We start from the raw sequence: 23454 nt of genomic DNA, 5'->3' as shown, positions 1-23454 counted from the left end.
CCCTTCTGGCATCACTTAATTTGTTAGACATACTCAGAGCTTGCCTAACATAGCAACAGCATTGATCAGCTTCAGGCACTTTTATTTAGCCAAGGAACGTCAAGTCTTTCAGGGAAATGCTTAGAGATTGTACCACTTGTACAATGTGTGAAAGACCAGCATTTCAACCCCCTTTGGCCAGAAAGAGTTCAAATCTACTCTGCCAGCCTAGAAAAAAGGACACAGGTTTTTGAAGAGGCCGGATTGAAGTGGTGGGATATCTTCTCTGCCTCTGCTGCCTCAAGAGACTATGTACTTTGTGTCAGGAATACTGCATACACAGAAATGGGGAAAAAAAAGAAAAAGGAAAAAAACACCACAAACATATTTTGGCTTCCCCTCCACTAAGGACTGTGTGTAACTGCACTTTAGGATAATTAAGTAAAATATACAGAAAGTGTTAATGGAGTCAACAGTTTCCTCAGTATCAATCAGTTCTGACATGAAAGGAAAAGTGGCCTCTAGTTAACATTTACTTGTCAATAAATCATATGTTCTCTCCCACATGATTCCACAGCTTCAAGGCAAGGAGTAGAATGGCCATAGTGTTTTTCAGGGCAGAATCATGCTCATGAAGACAAACCCAGGCATCATCCCAAGGTGTATAAAGAGAAGTGTGGCAGGAAAGGAGGGGCCGAGGGCCAGAATGAACTATAAAACAGCTAAAATCACATGTTCTGTAGTGAAAGCCTGAGCTTATTTGTTTCTGCTTAGAGAATACAATGGGAGATCTGGTAACAGTTTTCAAATATGAGAAAAGCCAAAAACCAGTTGTAGCTAGGGAGATATAGGTTAGACTTTAGGCAAAGATTTCTAAATGTCAGGATAATAAAATAATGAAAGACAAGACCTAAGAATATTTAGGAAAATTTTCAATTAGAAGATTGCATGAAAATTTTAGGTACAGCAAATCCCACTAGCGAGGAAGGAAGATAGATAAGATGGCTTAAAGATCTCAATTCTGGATCATTTTATGTGATTTTTATTAGAAGTTTTTCAATTTTGTTTGGGACTGAGTTAAAAATGACTAAGATTCTTTTCTGGTTTTTTCATAATAAATAAACAGAGGCCTTGGATTAAGACTGTATGAAAACCATGCAATCAATATTAGAAATATTTTTCTATTTCTAACATAGCATTTTTGCTACTGGCATTCATAGTTCTAGAAAAAGTAAGAAGTTTAACAGTTTTTTTTACTCTGTTATAAAATTTCCCTGTGCATTGAAGAGAAAGAAATATTCACACCTCTTAAAATATATCCACAGCAAAGGTTAAAATTGTAGTAGAGGTTAATATTTACAACTATTTTCTGCACCAAACCTGCAGAGATGTTTAATTTTCTCTGTTGCTAACACCATCAAATAAAGCAAACAAATAATATTCATGCAAAGGCAAACAAAATAAATGAGTCAGGTAATTATAAAAAGAACACTGACCTATTAAAAATTGGTCTGATCTTTAAGAATTCTCAGCATAGCAGCAGTAATGTTATTAAAAATAGTAGAATCATGACAAGTATTCATTAGAATTTGCATACCTGAGTAAGAATGCACGTAATTACATATCGCATTCTGCAAATTATTTAGAAGCTGTAAATCAAAGCAACAAAGATTTAGGGAATAAGGGTTCTGAAGAATTTTCTAATGCAATTGTTTTTAAAAACAACAGATTCGGGAAGTTGTAAGATATATTTCCATGACAAAATTTTTTAAAAGAAAAAATAAAGTTCAGAAATACCAATGTTTGACATACACACATTTACTATAGGTAGTGGAAAGTTATCTCAACTCCATCAGAATGGAATTTTATATGTAGAGGTAGATGTGTTTAAATACTGTGTCACTTGAAGGCAAAATACCCTATGCAAAGTAGGAGCTCAACTAGCAAACTGCAGGTGTAATAAATTTCATGGATTGTGTGATTTTCATGCAGATTTTTTTTCAGCTGCCGTCAGCGCTGTGGTTTAAACGCTTGTGCAGAGCAGTCCCCGCTGTGCCGTACCGAGTCAGCACCCCAGGGAGCTCTGTCTCCCTGCTAACCCAAGCTGAGGGCTGAGGGAGCTCACTCCCTCTCTGGAACCCTGAACCTGGGCTGGGCGGAGAGGGAGCAGCTGGAGGAAGAAGTAAATGCAGAGAGAAGGAGACCAGAGAGGATGTAAGGGTTTGAGAGGCGAGGGAAGGAAGGTGACAGAGAAGGATGAAAGACGAGTCTGATTCAGCCGGTCAATTTCAACTCCGCTTCACTTCAGAAAAGATACTAAGCATTTTATGGAGCATTCATTTCCCATGCCCCCAAAAAAATATGGAGGATATAAGGAAAAAATCTCAAAGTCTGTATTTGAAAATGTAACTGGAAGGACAGCTATTAAAACAAAACAAAACAAAACAAATAAATAAAAGAAACTATCTGCACAACACCACAAAACCAAAATCCATTAATTTTGTTTGTTGGTTTGTTTGTTTCTTTCTTTCTTTCAAGCAGGAAAAGGCAATTCCCTTGTGGAAGGAGAATCTCTCAATTTTCTTAATCATCTGGAGGAACAAGAAAGCAATTTTTATTATTTACTAATTCAATTTTTTTTCCTGGATTTAAAGATTTTTACGGGGTAGTCCATGAAGACTTTAATCCTGAAGTGTACTTAGGTTCTTCATCGTCCAATTGCTGCGCCCAAAAATGCCACCTAGTCTTGCTTGACCTCATGGACACTTACAGTTCATGTCTACCACTAAGACAACTGCCCAAATATTGACTCTGATCAAATCGGACTGCTCAAATTAACATTTAATTAATATTTTAGAGTACAGGCTGTAGACATTTACTTAAAGATAAGTAAATGGAAAAATTTGTCTTTTGTTACTATGGAAAAGATGTGACAAATAATGGTATTATTGTTACTTAGTAATGAATATTTTCAGTATTCAGTATTTCAATACCCGTTCTTTGATAATTCTGTACACACACTACATTTCTGAAGGAAATTTCACAGCCTAGTACTATTATGTTTCTATTATTTATTATTGTTGCCAGCAGTAAAACAAGATGTTCAGATTCCACTTTACTTGCAAAACTTTCAGAGCTGATCTTACAAGACAGGTACATAGAGCAATAACATTTGGTCGAAGCAAGGGAAAATATTCATGTAGCATTTCCACCGGCTTCTTTGGTTCTCTTGATATAGAGCATGCACAGCCTCCAGGGTGCTCTTGATTGTTATCTCTGCAGCTGAGTGATTTTTGGAGGTCTTGCTGAACACAAGGGTCACAACCTAGAGTCCATTCTTATCTGTTTTAATAAAAAATGACAATGAACTGTGAAATTCTCCATTGCCCCCTCAAGCAAAATGAAGGTGAATGTCACTCCTGTCTGTACAGCCAAGTCTAATTGCAGTATTAGGGTCCAGAGCATGAAAATTCACTCCATCAAGGGCTTTAAAAAAGTGTGTGGAAGCACTACAGTTCAATTTGCACATCCCCAGGTTTACTGAGTTTTATCAAAACCTCCAAGGAGATTTTTGCTCTTTCAGACTGGATTGTGCATACCATTTACAGCTCAACTCCATAAGAGGTCATTCAAACAGATTTATTTCTGCATAACAAAAGTACTTTTTGTTCAGCTCTAAGGAGAACACAGAGACCTCACAGATTATGTGATATAGTGAAAGATGGGGCTGAGTGCACCTTTAGCAAGTTTACAGGCAATAGAAATTTGGAAGAGTGGTTGATACAGCAGGCAGTTTTTCTGTCTTTCAGAGTAGTCTTTCAAAGACACCTTAATAGGCTGGAGGAACAGAAAGCAGGAACTTCATGAATTCTGACAAAGAGAAAAGGCAAGTCCTGCTCCTGGGGAAAAATAACCTGACAGTGGAAGATGCCTGAAAATAGTGTACAGATTTAGCCACCTACCCTTCCCATCATGTGACAAGTACCTTTTATACGACAGTTGTTTTAATTCTTCATCAGTCAGAAGTTCCTTCTTCCATCCATTCAGCTGAAGTGTGTGATCAGTCCTTGAGATCAGGAGCAGAATTACGAACATCTCCTTTTTGCACAGAAGCTTGTATCTATTCATACTGAGTTTCTTCATGAACTCTTAGGCAGACTCCCTCTTGAGTTACTGCCTCTTTTATTGTTGAGGAAGTGATGGTTAGTGGGGTGGCAAGGTTTCATCTCTGTGGTCATCCCAGCTGAGAACACCATGGCTTCTAACTTGCAGCTGATCTAGTCTCAGCTAAAGCTCACATTGAGTTCCAGCCTGCCATTAGTAAGGGCTTTGACTCACAGAGCCATTTTGGTTCAGAATTGCTGCAAACACTGAGGATGCTACAGGACTGCATATGCCATTTCTAGAACCAAAAGTAGACATTAACCTCAGAAAAGCAAGCACGGCAGGACATGACTGTGAGTAGACAAGAAAGGGTTTAACATTCACTTGGGAGCTACAGTAAGGGGAAAGAGGAAAGCTCTGGAGCTCCAGATATTACTACAAATCCTGCTTTCTTTCTTTCCTCTCCTGTATAGGTATAACTTCTCCCTCCCTGCTCTTCTGGTTCCAGGACTTATATGCCAGTAAAGCACAGCTGGCTTCAGCTGGAAGGGTACATGAATCCAAGGGTTCAAGACCCTTTCTTCACTATCTCTCTTCATATGAGAGTTACACACATTAACACCCTTCTGATATATATATATATATGTATATGAACAGGACCTAATATGCAGAACCTCTCTGGTGATTGAAATCAAGAGAGACACACTATAACCATAATGTACATATGTTTATTTGTTTATTAAGAAAGTCATTAAAAATGTTCAAAATATATGCAAGCAGATGAAGTCAGCTTTGATTAGGTGCAAGCAGATGAAGTCAGCTTTGATTAATTAAGAATATGCTTCATTATAAAAATGGACATGTTAAGAATGTGTTTCATGGGACATGAAAAATAATATTTTCCTTTTGATATAAAGAGCTCAGATTATCTGGAAAGAAAGAATTTTTCAGCTTGAGATCACAGGTTTTACTTGAAACTTTTTTTTTTTTAAATATTCAACATTATCTTGATTGACTCAGTTCCAAATACTAAGAATTCTTTGCTTGTCCAGAGCTTCACATCCTGGAAAAGTGAAACCTCTAAAATCAAGAATTTAAATACAAGAATACTGGGGAGAAAGTATATACAGTTGTTCTCTAGCTCTGCTCAGTCTGAATTGTTAATCCAGGAGAAGAAAATTAAATCCAAAAAGCATTTTAAAAAAATTAATTGAGCCTGTTGTTGAACAGTAAGAAAATGAAGTACCAGCACATCGTTACTGGAGAAATTGTGTGCTACAAGTAAATGAAAAAAGAGAAACCTTAATAAAGGTTCTTGAAAAATGGGCAACAAAGTCTTTACAGTTCTTCTGCCTGATGATTCTTTAATGGCTGCAATCCTGCAGGATCACAACCAGGAAATAGAAAAGAGTGTCAGTCTTTTGTCGAGCAATTACTGTGTAAGTGGTTAAAGAGATAAGATTATAGTAAGCTGGGACATTGTAATCCATTACTTATAAGACTAATTTGGTCCTTGTGTTCTGGGAACTAGATTTCACAGTAAATGAATAGTTTGCTTTTTCCTGAAAATTTAAAAAACAGACAAACTAGCAAGCAAAACTTCAGCATCCATTGAGCTTTATGAAGGTTCATTGATGTCAATGAACCTTCACCTGTCTTCCATTCTTGATATCATATTAATTCATACATTTCTATAATGCCTATTAATAACCTTTGATCCAACTTGCAAAAATCTAAATACTTGAGGATGTTCAGATGGAACTCTTTTAAGCCTAGTGTTTAAAGTAGTGCTGAAGTGTAAGTGACAATTTGTGGAAAAGTATTTGTCAAAAGGTTTCTGAAAATACAGATTTCAATAAGAGAACTGAAAGAATGCTTTTACTTGACAACTAATATTTTTTTAAAAATTTGGCTAAACCCTCTTTAAAAATAAAGGAGTTCAAGCAGTCACATTGCACAAAGTTTAGGTCAATAGGAAAGAATTCACATGCATAAATCCTGCCACATTATTGAAAGAGAGAGGCTTTTTTGGCTCCTCCAGAGACAATTGAGAGCAATAGGAAATTGATCCATTTTACCTAACTTTAGGCTCATAACAGTGCCTTAAGTCCTTAGCTGGGATGAATAGCCTTTCAGATGTTTTTCTCTGGCTGAGTGTGAAGAGAATCCAGTCAAACACATCAACTTTGGTCCTTCAGGTAAGGTGTCTGAGAGAAGGTGGGATGATTAGACCCGAATGCATTAGTAGTTTGATGAAGTGCTGTTAAAGAAAAATGAGCCAGGTTGAGTGCTGGACCCAAACTGTTTCACTGAGAGCTCAGCTAGCACCCAGCACTTGGTCTGTATTGGGCTGCTCCAACTAGCTGGGGTGAACCAGCATTAAAAACATGGATTAGGAAGCAGCTGCTGCTAACTTGTCTCAGAGCCAATGGTCACCTTGTGGCTCTGTTTTATTCAGCATAAGGACTAAAACTCAGACTGTCTAAGAGTTTAACTGCTGTCAGATTTGGAAGTCATTTTTTCTTTAATTACTTCTGAATCTGTCTGTTCATCTCAGTTGAAAGTCCAGGGAGCCTGAGAGAGGTCTGAAATTTATTGTCTTATTTCACTGTCTGATGTTGGTAACTGCTAACACCTGATGTGACTGCAGATCCTGAAGGAATCTGAATGCTAGATTTTATCTGAGATATTATGTACGGTTTAGCTGCCGTAGCATACCACACAAAATAATTCAGACTGAGATTAAGGCAAGTGCTTGAGCATTTGTTTTGCCAAAGTCAGTTTAAATTTAGGGCAGGAATGTCCCCACAGCCACAACAACAACAGTGATGTACCTTAAATTTCAGTGCTCTGTTTTATGCAAGAGACAACTGAAACACATAGAATTCAGCAAATAGAAGAGGCAAGAACATAATGCAGAAATCTCTGGCCTGCCCCTAGTCTAGGCTATGTACTTCCTGAGATATGGCTTTGTGACAGGTGAAAAAGAGGCACATCATTTTCATTTACAAGAGCTATAATCAGAGGACACCACAAATAGCCAAACACGGTGTTTACACATAGTGTTTGCACATAGAGTGCTCCCATGTTATTGCAGTGATGTCAAATTATGCTATTTGTATTTCAGAATGAGGCAAATTAAAGAAAAGAAAAGAAAAATATCAGATAGTCAAGGGCAGAAGGATTCTTATTTTCTGTTCAAAAATCGCAGAGCAGCTTCTACAACCCAGAGGAAGGGAGCCAGAAGGAGTAGGAAGTTTAGTGGTAACTGTGTGCAGTGTTCACCTAGGGATCCTTTCAGATGAAAGCATATGTGATGTAGGTGATATTGAATGTTTTTCTTCTGTATTTAAAAACGTTTTTCTTCTGTATTTAAAACAGAAACTATCACCTGGGCATAGATATTTTATTATCAGTCAGATTCTTTTGACAATTTTCAATTACATTTCTTATTTTTTATTATATGTTAATGGACTATATTAATTAAAGCAGACTGCAATGCACTAATAACAATTAATTCAGCCCAGGGTGCCTTAAAGTGAGATTTTATGAGAGCTGAAATTCTCCATGGATCTCTAATTTACATTTACAACATAGGGAGCTGTACTTCTGGACACTTCTACTTGGCATTCTCCTCCAAGCCAACACAGTAGCATGAGACTGGGATAGGAGAGGTGATGAGAGACTTGGGTGAAGAATTACAATGTTCTGAAGTGTTAAGAGAGGCAGTAGCTTTCATTGGTCTCAGTGGATTAACACATGTAACCCCACTTGGTAATATATACAGTTTTTAGAAAGCAGAGCACAAAATCTAATAGAATGTGCAATCAGTTATTGGTGAAGAGCATTAGCTAGATAATAAACACACTCCAAATGTACCTACTCCCCCTGGGAAATAGCCTCTCTTGTTGTTAGTCCTTTTGTCATTCATGAGTAATACGTATTTAACAGAAATCTTGGAACAGGAAATGAAAAACTGAAGATGATAAATCTGTTCCACTTAGACAATAATCATATAACACTGTGGCCAGTTAGTTTAATTTATAGACACCATTCCCCCTGGAAATCTTAGGTAGAGAAATTTAGAAAAAAAAGGCAGGGGAGGGAGATGGGGAGTGAAAAGATAAAAATTGGTACAAGGCATCTTTTACCCACTGGAGCAGTTAAATGGAAGAAAAATACTAATTAAGATTTCAGTGCTGCAAAGCAGTATTTACAGTACTTGGATGGGAGTTTTTCTAGGGTTCACCCTCAGTTCCTTGCTAGAAGCTCTATGCTGAAGTGTGACTTGCTCATATTTAACCTGTCATGCATCTCTGTCTCTCTCTGTATTGGTTTTTTGGTTCAAATTTTCAAATTTTTTATTTTTTCTGAAGAAGAAAGGTACTTTTGGACACCTGGGGCCATGAGAGATTGGTAATCCATACATTTTTTTCTCTCTTGCAACCTTCCAACCTGTGTCAATAACTATGGTGTCTGACACACATTTGTGCAACTCTTAAAATAGAATTAAAGCTACCCTCCTTGTCTGTCAACAGAGCACTTACATACATATTGTTTGGGTAATATTCTTCTCTTTGTAGCAGGTACAACAACATATCATTCTTAAATGTCCTTCAAATCCTCCAGTAATTATTGTCTAAGCTCTGGTTTCCTTAGAAAAATGTATTATATAGCTCAGAGTGAAGAATTAATTATTTACTTTTAATGGCAAGGAAACCTGGGTATGGAGCAAAATTATCAGTTGTCTAAGGATTTTTGTTCTCTTTTGTGACTGACACTTCTAAACGCTTCTTAGACTAGCTGTAATGCTTAATATTGTATAAGATCTAGAAACTGATTACCTTAGAAAAGCTAAAAGAGGAGTATTTTGACCTCTGCTGCTAACCTCTTAGCAATTTTTAACACCTCATAGCATAAAGATTTCGAAATATACACTCAATTGATGTAGCCAAAATGAATTAGCCCACTTTAAGAAATAAAAATTCAAACAACCAAAGAAGTATCAAAAAGATGTAACACACAACCAAAGAACACCAAATCAGTAACCGATGAGATGCAAAATGTTTTTCCTCTGTTTGTTTGGAAAGAATATTTTGTTAACAGTTTATAAATAAAGTTTTCACCCTGTTTGTGTCATCTTTGGAATGGTTATCCTAGATATTGTCCACAACAAACAAATAAAGTTTAAGCAAACATTCAAAAAATTTTGTCCACAAAAAATTCCATACATGGCTTCGATTTTGTATACCTTGCTAAAAATAAATTAGATTCAAGAGCTGCATTCACAGGCAGTGATTTCTTCCTGGAGATCTAATGGAATTTGAATTTTATATATACCATATGTGATTTAATTTGAGACTAAGAAAAAAAATAATACTCTTAATGTATTATAGGTATATCTAGGTATGTGAAGACACAGTCTTGCTCTCTTTCCAAGACTGTAAGCCTATGTTTTAAAACAAAATTCTTCCACAACTGAAAGGTTCATGTATCCTCATAAAATCCATGGACACTCCAGACGCATCTGGCAGCACAAAAACAACTTTGCAGTTTCATTCAGTAAAGTATGGCATACCCCTGTGTGTCTCTTAAAGCTTCCCTGCTGAAATCAGTACATAATAAGGTCCAGACCTGGCTGAGAATATAAATCAAGTAATTTGTCATAAGTCTCTTAATTACTAGCCAATATAACAATTCAAGAGAAAGATTTATGGAAATGCAAAACTAGGTCTACACCATATAATTAGCATATACAGATATTTTATTTTGTCATTTCTGTAGTTTATGGGAAGCTTTATAGCCGTATTTTATGCTTTAGCTGGCTTCATCTCAGCTTAATGGCAATTCTGCTTGATACTTACAAACCAGATACCATTTTCTTCATTCAGGTCACCATGGAATTATTTAACAAGTCTCAGATTTCACTCTTCTTCGCAATTTTTTAATTCTATTTTTTTCTTTTTCCTTTGTATTTATTTTGTTTTGTCCCCTTGAAAACTGCTTCTGTACTGGAAAAATAGAACCTTTATGTTTTTCAAACACTTACTGAAAAAATGCAATCTACTGGTGCATATCAGGGAAGCAAAAGATACTACAGCTACTATAATTCAAAGCCAAACTTTGCGAACAAGGTGGATCCACAGTAAAGCCAGGATGGCTTTGAGGTCAATGCACTGATTTACACAACTGAAATTATACAGACATAAGGAAGCATTTCTTTTTTTGCCATAAAATTGCTTGGGTAGAGTGAAATCTCCTGAGAGATTTATGCAGAACCATATCTCTAGCAAGATGAAAAGAGCATGCTGTCCTCAGAATCAAAGCCAAGGAAAAAGAAGAAAAAATAAGCAGCAGAAAGGACAAAACACCCCATCACTGATACAAGTACTATGTCCTGAAAGGAATTTCTAGACCTTTCAGCAAGATCTGCAATACATAAATACATATATATTCTGTGCAATAACAGTTTGCTCTGATTATTTAAATCAAGTCCTACTTTTTTATTAAAAAAAAAAATATAATTGTAAAGTCCTCTCAAACACAGTGTGCCAGCACCCCATAACTAATTATTATTACAATATATTACAGCAGACATACAAATTCTTATTTCATGCTTTTTTCAATTGAGCACTATCATTTGGCACAATATTCTGAGACCAAAAGTCCACAAAAGCTTGCATAGAACCTTAACAGAGACCATGATAAAGCACTAGCTTTCAGAGTGATGTGGCCTGAGATTACTTTTCAGAGAAAGGAAAAGCAGAAGTGCAAAGAAATAAGATAAAAAAAACACCTCACAAAAATATTCATAATATGTTGATGTGTTTTACAGATCTATGCTGCACCTTTCCTTGTATTTTATCTTGTAGTCCTTATTTTTTCCCCTCCACCTAGTATTTCTTGACAGCATATATATTGGGGATGAATATTCGAAAGAATGATCTTCTTTTATGCCTCCATTTCAGTGGTCACAAGAAAATCTGCAAGGCGCTTGATGGCAACTCTAAATTAGATCATTCTAGCTGCAAAATTTCTGATTTGCACTATCAATGTATTTGGAAGCGCAAAAATGAAAGTGCAAATATAGAGAAGTAAAACTACAGGACTCAGCTTTTTACAAGAGATGTCAGAGAGAATAAATGTATAATTCCTTTTTACATGACTCACAACAATACACACTATTGTCACATTTTAAAGTACTGTCCTCTGAAAATATGCCTTCTCATAACCTCCACAGAAAATATACCACACAGGAACAGAGCAGATATGGAGAGAGAGCTTCCTGAGCTAAAATCCTCTTTGTGTTATGAACTTAATTGTATAATTAACACTTTTGTCAAGCAAAGCCTTTTCAGATCTTGGTTAGGTATTCCTGGGGTTTGTTTGGTTTGGTTTCCTGTAGATTATACACATCAAAGTTCATAATTGAAGAAAGAGATAAATTAAGTAGTCAATAGATGAAATTCAGCTTGTGGTTGCAGGTTGGCAGGACTCTTTCTGCTCCCGGTAAACCCTGGGTTAGTGCAATGGCAGAAGACACTAATGGCATGTCTCTTTAGGGCGTGTCACATGCCTGTTTAGCCTGGCAAGGGTGCCTATCTATCACAAGGAAGTATGCATGAAAAATGGCAATAGGTGTGGTAATAAGATTGGGAACTCTACAGACGTACACATATCAAAAGTAAACTGCTTTCCAGACAGAACAGGAATTTTGGATGCCCCATTTAAAGTGTGGTTATCAGATAAGAGCATGATACCATCGGAAAGAAAATTATTTATAGAACCTGTGAGAGGACTTTCTCCACACAGGTAACCAGCATGTATACACAGCCATATGAATAACTACTAATATAAATATGCAACCAGTAGATTTAAATTTCTAAAGCCCTAAATCATGACTGGTCATTTCAGCCCTGTCTGTGGAGCTGCTTACCTCTAAAACTTCTGACAGCAGTGCCCCATCTTAGGTTTCAGGCAATGACAGGGCTTTCAGTATTCTTTAAAGAGTCCTTTGTACCAAAGTGATCTATAGTTTTCTACTGACTTCTAATATGGATTAATTGCCAGTCTGCTCTTCATGGCGACAGAGAACTGTAGAGACAGTAAAATCACACATAAATCCCTGTGAGGGGAAGGGAAAGGACGGAAGGAGCAGAATGCCATGCTTCCTGACAATAGCCAGAAGAGCTGAATTAGAATAAGGAAGGAGGATGGCAGTCATTGTTTCCTCTCTGAACCAAAGATTCAGCTACGTCTCCCTTTACTTAGGAACAGTCATAGAGTTAGTTTTTACAGTGAAACCTGGAAGGTGCTGAGCTCCTCCAGATTCCTTTTTCTTTACTTAAGGATTGTTCTGGCCATCTATTTAATCCTGTTTTCTGTTCCTACAGTTAAAATATTATTTGTCTGACTCAACCAAAAAAAAAAAAAAAAGGGAAAAAAAGAAAATAAAGAAATATTCATATGTGAAGACAAAAAGGCAAGAAATTTGCATTGATAGTACGTCATCAATGACTAAATATTGTCAACATGTAACAGGCTGAACCAGATATCCATAGATTATTAGCATATGATTCTATACAGCTGTCTAGCAACAATTTGGCAAATTTTGAAAAAGCCGTATTTACTTTTTCGCTGAAAATGTTCCTTTAAACAAAATTTTCCTAATATTGATCATGCTGGAATATGGTGCTTTATTGTGACGGAGCTTTTATCATAAGAGATATCAATGTTCTTTTCCATAACATTTAATTTTCACTCAGTCTGCTCAAATATGTCTGTTTTGCCTGATGAGGACTTGTGCTGGGTATTGTCTGGGCAGTGCAAAGTCAGATATATGCACAAATGTACTTTCATACATCTGAGTATATTTGCTTGGTTCTCTCACAGCAAATACTATGATAAACAATAGACATGGCTGAAAATACCATAGCTGTTCATAAGTACTATCTTCTGACACTAATATTTTTACTCTAATTGGATGTTAAATGACAAAAACCTCTTCAAATCTGAGAAACTGGTGTAATATTTCCCTCTAGAAACTCAAAATAAAATGGAGTGATGTTTACAGATTGAAAACAGAGTATTATGGCAGTTTGGGACAATGACCTGAGATTGGAATGCATTCTTTTACATCCACATAGTAATTTTAATTCAATCTAATCTGCAAAGGTAAAAATTTCAAAACATTTTGTCTTTATTTCAATTTTTATGAGTGTCATTTCTTTCCAGTTTGAATTTGGGCTTGGCGTGGTGTAAGACTTCTTTTCATGAGATCTACTTTGGCTGTGAATGTTTAGGTCATGGTTTAGGAATGGTCTTCCCAAACTGAGTTGTCCCACTCAGACTCCTCAAACCTCACTGCTGCTCATTTTCTCCCCTTCCCCACTGTTGTGCACCCTACCCCATACCTGGCCCCTCTTGGGTGGCCAGAGAGGAGAACTGGAGGCACAAAAGGCAGAGATTATGTGTTGAAATAAGAATAATTTACTGGAAACAGTAATGAGATAAGAAAACACACAGTAACAGCAATGATATTAATGTGTGCAAAAGAGAGGGTGATTTACATGCAAAATGCTCATCAAGCCCAATCCCTGCCCAATCCACATGACAACAGCAGCCACATTTTTTTCTGGACTGGAATTCTTCTCAGAAGCCAGTGTCTCTTCTCCCCCTCCTGACAGTGGCTTGAGGTGATAACAAATAATATCAGGATCTTTTCCACAGCCCCTCCCATCTATTGCAAAAAACTGACCCTGTCCTTGGCATAAATCAGGGTGGTAGTCTTTGGAGTAAACAAATGTACCATGTGCAGAGTTCAGTTCTGTGTGTTTAACTCTGCCCATTAGCTAGGGCTTAATGAAATATTAAGATGTGAAAGGCCCTTTGCTCTTGCTGTGGTAGCACAAAAATCTATGCAGGATGTTCCTTTTAGAGATGCCACAGGCCACCATGTCCTGCAGCTGCCAGAAATCTATAATAATCAGGAGAGAATTGTATACAACACATTCTCAAAGAAATCAAATAATTATCAAAGGATCTCAAATGCTCAAACGAAATTAAGGTGGCAAGGAATGCTTAAGAATTACAGTTTTGTGTGGAAATGGAAATGTAGACAATCCAACCATTTCTTCTGATTTGAAAATAACAGCTCTTTCTCTTGGAGATACCATCTCTGATGATGTTAAAATTCCAGATTCCAAGAAACTCTCTGAGACTCAAGTACTCTCTTGTCCCCAGTGCTAGTCATTCTTGGGCACAATTAAGCTTCTCAGGCAGAGCACTTCGCACACTTGGTGCTAAGATTGCAAATGTAGTGCACATACAGAACATAAGAGGCCTTAATTTTGTAGCATTAAAATCTGGCATATCCCATGGGTATGAATTAACTTCTGAAAAAGGAGAAAGACAGATTTTCTTTTCCTATTATTCTATCATCTTAGTCCCTCAAAGATGTTGTTTAAAGGAAAATTGAAAACCTTCAACAAAGATGAAGGAATGTGTCTTTAAAATGGATCTTGGAGAGAAGAATCCTTAACAATAATACAAATATTATGTTACCAAATTTTTATCAAAGATGCAGGTGTGTGGGATGGGTGACTGTGCAATTTTGTGTCTGCATACATATGTCTAAACGTGTATGTGCATATACATATGTATATATGTGAATTTGTATATACATGAATTTGAATATGAGCAGCATAATTTTTTTGAATGGGAGCTGACATTGATGGAGATTAGTGAGAGCTGGCTTTGCAGACATATAAGCTCTAAAAGGTTTTTTAAAATCTATATTATGCTAAGCAATAGGCAAAGAAGATAATTCCTTCACTTTAAATAATGTATTTCTACCTGCTTTACTTGGCTTGTACCATCGTCTTGTGGAAAGACTTGTGACATATCACCTAACTCCTGTTCTACTGCTTCAGTCTAATGAGTCTGGGCAGATCTCATGAATTCAGAGGATAAATGAAGCTCTAAAAAGTATTTTTTTTTGCATTTGTAAGACTAAATTGAGTTCATGACCTTTTCCCTTCTAACCCCCAATGTAATTTAAACCCATTTATTTTCTTTCCTATGTATATTTCCTCTTACAGTAGATTATCTAGAAAATGCTATATTGTCCTGGGTTCTACATGACAACATGCATGTGTCCTCATATGGAGATAGACACACAGTTTAAATGAACGCTCATGATTGATATTTCCAAGTCATAGTCTGTGAAATCTTGCAAACATTTATCTTCACACTGAAATATTCTACTTAGAAATGTTCCTTCCTACCTCTCTCTTTCCTTCTCTTTCTCCCTTTGCCTTTGCCTTTTCCATGTCCCTTCCTTTCTCACACTTCTCCTTCCTTTTATTTTTATTTTATTTATTTTCCTATTTTTCATTTTTTTAAAATTTCTTTCAGACTTGTCAATACAACCTTTATTTTGAATCTTTAATACTTGGAAACTGCAGTGACAGCTGCTTGCTATCATTCAGCTGCAGTAACTGTTGAGAGCAATGGTAGAGACTGAGGGAGACAATAGCTGGAGCATCTCAGCTGAGCTGTTACCTGTTCCTGATAGCAGGAAACCTGAGGGATCAAAATAAAGACTGTCCCATCTAAGGAGATAAAAGCCCTTCCTAACTGTCAGGAAGCAAAGGGAGAATGCTTATGTGTCCATCAGGGATCTTCTAGGTTTGTTTGCAAATAGGAGTCCCAGAGGTTGGACTAGTTATGGTCTGCTATAGTTAAGATACAAGGTTAATAAGTGCTTCCAAAATGAAGGATGACAATACAGTATTCCCTAAAGACTGCTGGTGCAACTGCATGATTATTCATTATAGAGTAAAAGGATATGGGAGATGTGTTTCACTGTTAAAAGATGAGGATACGCTCTTCACTGAAGGAGGTTTTTCTTACATATATGCTATATTAGCACAAGTTTTGTCATAGAATCATTAAGATTGGGAGATACCTCTAAGATTGTCAAATTCCTCTGTTACCTAGCATACCTGTCCCCAAGTGCCACACTCCCCACGTTTTGAGAACTTCTTCCACAGCTTCCATGAGCAGCCTGTTCCAATGTTTAACAAAGTTTTCAGTGAAAAATTTTTCCCTGGTATCCAATCTAAACCTCCCCTAGTGCAGCTTGAGATCATTTCCTCTCCTCCTGTCGCTGATTTCCTTGGAGAAAAGACCAACCCTGACCTGCTATTCCCTTATTTCAGGCTGGTTTAAAGAGCAGTATGGTACCCCTTGAGCCTCCTTTTCTCTGGGATGAACACTCCCAGCTCCTTCAGCTGCTTTTCATAAGAGTTATTCTCTTTTCATAAGAGTTATACTCCAGACCCTTCACCAGCTTCATCACCCTTCTCTAGACATGCTCCAGCACCTCAAAATCCTTGTTGCAGTGGGAGGCTCAAAAACCCGAAGCAGGATTTGAGGTGTGGCCTCACCAGTGCTGAGAGACTTCCTCAGGACCACATCAGAGCCTTTCTTGATTTACTGTGCAAAGAGCAAGAAAGCATTTTTTCCTCTCACTGAGAATCTTCATCGGAGACCCAGGTCCTAATGTACCTGTTGACTCTTTGAAGATACAGGCCCAGAGAAGGGTGTGACCTAACTGGAGAGGGGGCAGGTGACAAAGCAGAGGTTGAAAGATGGCACCACCAAATGCCTCTCTCTACAACACAGGCCTTGGAAAGCCCCAGCTTCACCTAGAGGGAACTTGGAGTTTTTAAGTTAAGACATCTTATTTTTATGAAGGAAAAATTGTCTGGACTCTTGGCTATTTTCTGCTTATATTCAGGTCTCGCTTAATGTGGATTTTTCAAAAGCCAAATGTAAACATTTAGTGGTGTAAAAAGTATTAGCATTTAGTTGTAGAAAATCAAATGTCAGATCACCAGCTATTTTTAATTCCTATTCCATACAAAAGGCATAAACAATCTGAAAGAAAACATGTGGAAACCAGAACCCCCAAATGAGATATCAGGAATTTCAGAGACAATAATTTCAGCAGATTTTTTTCTAATGAACCTCTAATGAATGCCCAATAAATTTTTAAGAGTTTTGTTTTTTTTCCATGGTGAAAGAATATCAGAAGGTGGAGAAAATGTTATTTTTCACTTTTTAGGCATTTTATAATGCTTTTTGCAAAAAGTCTATCAATTTTAGAGATATTTGAGTCATCTTCAGACATTAAAAGGAACTGAAACAGTCTTCCTGCTTCTGGATAACAAGTCCTGACACAAAACTTTTTATAATTGCTCTAATATGTTCCATGTGTAAAAGAAGGCTTCTCATCCCCTTACTGCTTATCTTCCTCTACTAGATAAGATACTGCATACATCTTGGAAAGGGTGGGCTTCAGTATTTCTTAAAAAAAAAAAAAAAAGGAAAAAGAAGAAAGAAAATGTCATCCAGCCAAATCCTCAGGCAAGATAACCATGAGATCAGAAAATTTCCCTCCATCCCCTTAATACTAGAAAAATTAATATTTTTTTATTTTTCTGAGGGCCAAATATTCCCTTAGGGACTGCAAATGCCTAATATCAGGTTCTAGACTTTCATCCATGAGTCATGGAAATTCTGCCGGTAAAATCTTTGTAGGGCATCTACTGTACCAGCTGTTCTGTATCAGAATGGATACATCTGTCCAGCTGGAGGAGATGACTTCTGGAGTTCCCTTCTAACCTCAACCATTCTGTGACATGCAAACACTTAGAACTGATTCTCAAAAGACCCCTCCAGACTGTTTTTCAGATTGCTGGTCCACTTTTCTTTATTTTCTTCCCATCTCATGTTCTGTGGAACCAAACAAAACTTGGCTGAATTTTAAATCTATAACATTCAAGTTTAAGAAAAATGTGACCAGATTATAAAAACCATCTCTCATTTTCATTCTCTTGCAGTGCAGTACCACGACTACCCCTATCCTCAAAGACAGTGTCACTTCTAGTCGTGCCACATAAAGCAGAACAATGAGGGACTATGCACGTCCATTACCCAGCTGATCTGTTGAATGTTTAAACTAATTATTAGCAATCTTAAGAGAGAGAAAAAAGAAAAACCACACACCATGATTCCTCTTGTCTTCACCGGAATGAATTGGAGCAGACAGATTGAATCTACTGCCAAGGTTAAATCCTTTATTTTCAATGACACCAATTATTTTGAGCACAAATGCTTTAATTATCTCAAGAAGACAATTAATAAATTGAATTCAAAAAATCAGACATCACTATGAAACTGTCCAGCATTCAAATCCTTTTTTTCTCAAAGATATAAATGACAAAACCTTTTAAAAAATTCTTTCAGCTTCCATTTTCACAGCCAAAGAGCTCAAGAATTACTAACTCTTTCTTTAACTATCATTCAATTTACTGCCAAAGCAAACATGTTGACAAGAGGAGAATCTGAGTACTCTTTCTCATAAGAAAAAAGTAATATAAAGGTAAACTAGCATGCTTGGTAGCTCTTTTGACCTATATTACTTAAGAGTTACCTCAATATGTTCCCCGAACTTGAGATATGCATGTTCAATGATTTCCCTCATAAGAGCAGAACTTCTGTTCATTTCAGTCACCAGCCTCTACTGGTGAATACTTGCTAAAGAATTCACATAATAAGAAGTTCTAGGAAAAAAAAAAGGCAAGATGTTGGCTAGATGATGGTTTCTTGTGAATGAACCTTTGTTATTATTTCTAGTGAACTGTCTATAGTCAAATTTTGTGTTGATGAATGGAATACAGAAGTGCTGAATTTCAACAGCAGAACAGTGAACTGGGAAAAAGTGAGTGTCCACTACAAAGATGAACGTGGTTTTATGTATCAGTCTAAGATTAAAATAGTGAAAATGTCCTGTAATATATCTGCCTAATTGAGTGAAGGATGATGTGCAAATAGAAAATCCTTCCTGACACATTAGGTGATTTGCTGCAGTCCTGTGACAGGAAATGAGGTTGCTTTTACATATTAAATTGTTCAGCTACAAAGGTTTCAGATGTCATTAAACTATACCGGTCTTTAAAAGTTCAGGCTCCATAACAACCTTGATAGCCTGAGGTAGAAGTCTCCATAGGTTCGTTTTGTCTGGTAAAAGACTAAATTCTCTTTATTGGTTCTAATTTATTGGTATTAAGATGCAACAGCCAAAATCGTTTCAACCAGGGTTAAATGGGAAATTGAAGCTTACTACAAAGCCCAAAGGCAGTAGTAGTACCTTACTGCTTTATAGGGATCAGAGATTGTATCAACACCTCAAACCAGTGTCTGTACCTCAGAAGTCATTTGTTAGAGCAGCAGGGAGAGCAAGGGGATTTACTGGGGTCTGGTGAGGAAGAACTAAGTGCATTTCACCCCATCCTATTCTCTCATCTCTCTCACTAACCAGCTAACCTTTTATGATAGGTCACTTCAGGCTCTCTGCAAATGTTACTTGTCAACCAATTCTTTGTGGTGATGTTGTTATTGTTGTTGTTTTTCCATACAGGAAAAAATGTAGTCAGTTTGGAACACATATCTACCTCTTGGTTCAAATTATTTAGGACTCTGATAATTCAGAAGAAATATACCCTAAAGGTTGTAAAATAGGAAATGACAGTGTTATGTTATACAAATATAGATATTTTTCAAATTTACAATGTCACTGTTCTTTCTGAGCTGTATCTCCTGTGTCTTGGCTATACAGAACGCTCTGACTTACAGCAGCATATGGGGCAAAAAGCGTAATCCTTTACAAAACCCATCTCTTTGTGACACTGGGACTTCGGAAGAACCACTTGTAAAAACCACTGAAGGCTGTGCATGAGTAAATCCCATTTGCAGCAATTATCCTCAAGAACTGGGAACTTGCTTTACACTCCTGTACAGTTCAAAGGCGACAGCAGCATAAACAAGAAGTTTACCTGTCTTTCAAGTTATGGCCTTTCCAGTGAAAGCAAATAAATTGTGTAGATGTTAATTCATATTCTAACACTGTGCTTCTCTCTCACTTCTTCCTGTTCATTATATAACCTTTTTTTTTTTTTTTTTTTTTTTTTTGGTGTTTAACTTTTTTTTTTTTTTGTTCTGACCAAAACTAAAGCTCAGGGAACATGATTCATTGGACAAACCAAGTCCAACATCAGCTTATAGCTCTTTTACCTCATAGAGGTTAAACTTTTGCATCCTGAAGCACCCCTATCTGGTAGATGGTTCCTGGACATTGAGTCCAATTTGAGCCCCTCCTTTTCTCAGGCAGGCAGCTTTTGTCCTTTCCTTCCACCTGCAGGTGATGTGATCTCCACCAGCTGACCAGTTGGGAAGCTGTCATTAACTAAAGTCATAATAGAATTCCAGAAAATTTGCCTGTCAAAGATCTTGAAAATTCACCTAATCTACCCATCTGTTTCAATGTAGAATTGAGTATATCCATAGCATTCTGGACAGATTTGTAATATGATCCTTAACATTTTTGACAAAGACCTTCATGGACAACATATGTTACCACTGGTCTGTATTGGCACCATTAGAATGCTCTTCCTAATACATACCGCGCTTATTTTAAATTCCTTTTCAAATGTAAGAAGGTTACTTGCTGTATTGCTCACAGGCTTACATTTCTCTTTGAACAACACACAGAACTATTACTTTATGCCTTTCTATTCTGCAGTGGCCTTCGACAGAATTGAACATTAGCATCCTGGACCCTCTCGGTCTTATCTTTTTGGAACTAAGCTAATAATGGGCCAGGCAAAAAGCCCTACAGAGTCTAGCAGTGATATTTTGTTTCACTGCTGAACGTTGGAGAGCAACAGCTTCTCTTTCAATGAGATTTTCTAGCCATTTCATAGTCACATTACAGAAGTCTCATTCAGACTCTATTCCTTACATTGCCTATGGGAATGTTACAAAAGATAGCAAACACAAGGTAATAGAGAAGCAGAGAGAGTTAAAAACATGCCCAGTCTTGAGCAGGAACACTGGTAAGTTCACAGTCAGGTTTTTTGGGTTTTTTTCAATTATTACTTTGATAAAGCTCTTCTTGAAGACAAGGAGAATTTTTTTCCATTTTAAAAATATCTACCTCTCCTATTCTTACCATGTACTAAAGTTGTCAGGAGTGGTTCCTAAGATTTGTTTTCTCTGTCTGTGTGAATACTTGTAGGATCATTATCTTGGATATAAGTTAAACTATTCTGACAGACAAATGTGTAATAAAGCACATGCTACTCGCTTGTTTTGCTATGTAAAATAATTTTCAAGAAAAATTCCATCATTCGTTTTAATGTGCAACTGTGTCATCTTCAATTTCTCAGGCAGTTTTTACATTGCTGCCTTCAGTTGTCCTGGGAGATAATGACTAAGATAACATAAGGGAACACTTCAATGCAAAAATACCTCCTGAAAGTCTAAAAGGAGCAACAGAAAAAAGTCTGGCTGGAGGGCTTTGCATGCCAGTATGTACCTACTGTCCAAGAAAAGAATTAGCATGGGAGGCAGAGGCAGGTACCTGGAAGCCATTTAATTTCTTATGATGTAATCACATACATCCTATTAGATGAAATTTATGATTCGTAGTACTTACTGCATCTTAGTTAATGTGGTTAAATTTTCACCATCCCCCTCAAACCAAACATCAACATCTGTTAATAATTCTCTTCTGAGCTATTATTTTTCCCTGGAAATTTGAAAACAAGTAATGAGATGATAAGAGAGACCAGAAATCAAGAGGGCATATATCTTTGCCTCTGTGTTCATAGAGCAGGCTATTAAATAACTGAAGTGTTTCATAAGACACAATACTTGAAGTGACACCTTACATTAAAGCTGGCTGCAGTAAGCCATCCATTATCTCAGGAGAAAATTGGAGGTTTTGCAGCACCATTTGATTTGGATATATATAATGTAGCTAACAGTCTCTACAATAATCAGATTTTTCAAGTGTACTCTCAACACTTACATCTTACCAAGATTTTTCTCAAAAGGCTTGAATAAGAATAAGCTATTGTGAACACTGTGGGTCTTGACAACTCAAAATCTCAGCTTTCTTGAATTGATTGGTCTTGTGAGAAAATCAGAAAGGCAGAATGGCTAAGCACGATTCCCTGCTTTCTGACTTAAGGTACAACTGTTTTAACATCTTTCACTTAACAAAAAAAGGTCAAAAAATATGTATTTTGTCTTTATTTGAATATTGTCCATTTGTTTGCAAAACTATTTTTCTGCCTCTCTCTTCTCTCCTTTTCCTCGGTTTTCAGAAGTATTGACGCCAGGTTTCTAATCTAGAGTTTATTCTTTATCACCAAATTTAGGACTTTTGGTCTCTTACTAAAATAATCTGTGCCATGATTAACAGTGACTATGTTAAACAGTGACTATGTTTAACCATGTTTAACTGTATTAAACTGTATATGTATTAGGTTGGAATTCTACCCTCTTGCTCAAAGACATGCTGTGCACATATCTCCCTACCATTCACCATTATCTTAGGGACAGTTTTAGCAGCTATTAGTTTGGAAGGTGTAATTGTCCTAACCATGATGAAATGACAAATTGTGGTCTACCAGCTATGACAAGTTCATCTGCTTTTCTTTCAACCATGAATATATATTCCACATGTGATTTAAATAGCTTGAATTATCAAAACATATATTTGAAAACTAGTCAACATTATTCCCATATTTCTGACCTGGTCATTTGGTATTCCACATCTGCTCAATTTTCTGCAGTTGGTCTGGAATGAAAGCAATGATCATTGTTTTTTTTAGAGCCGGTTTCTTGACAAAACTGACCATACTGCCATGCTTTTATCTTACAATGGACAAATGTTCATTTAACATGGGCTACTCTCCAAATAACCCTAGTGAAGTCTCCAAAGTACAGTTTCTTACACTTTTCCAGTAAAATGATATTTGTTTTCCATGAAATAAAATTTCCTCATAAAATTTAATAGTTTTTCAATTGAAAAAGAAAGTCTGGTGATTGTTTGGTATGCCTCTAGAGCAGCTTGATCATTTTACGACACTGGAAAAGGAGCTGGGGCATCGGAGCATTTGTCTTAGGTGCAGCAATGAATTGGACATTGGTTTAAGGTCTGCAGAGCCTTTCTGAAGTTTCAGCTTCTTCGATCTTCTGCAGTGCTCCTGCTTTAGCTGCACTCTGAGGCTGACTAGACGGAGTATCAGCAATCTCAGCACCTTGCTGTGCACATGCTCTGCCTGCAGATCATACTGCATCTTGCACAGAAGTTGTCTGTGACATCCCACCAGCACAACATCTATGCCTTTGTTATTTTTCAAGGATGAGGGTCTTTTACATTGTGTAAAAAGTTGCAGCAGTCTAATACATACAAGTATTTTTTATAGTTTTTTCCTTAGCCACCGTCAGCAAGTC

Source organism: Melospiza georgiana, chromosome 2 (assembly GCF_028018845.1).
Source record: "Melospiza georgiana isolate bMelGeo1 chromosome 2, bMelGeo1.pri, whole genome shotgun sequence".
Lineage (NCBI taxonomy): Eukaryota > Metazoa > Chordata > Aves > Passeriformes > Passerellidae > Melospiza > Melospiza georgiana.
This window is presented reverse-complemented; position numbering follows the sequence as displayed.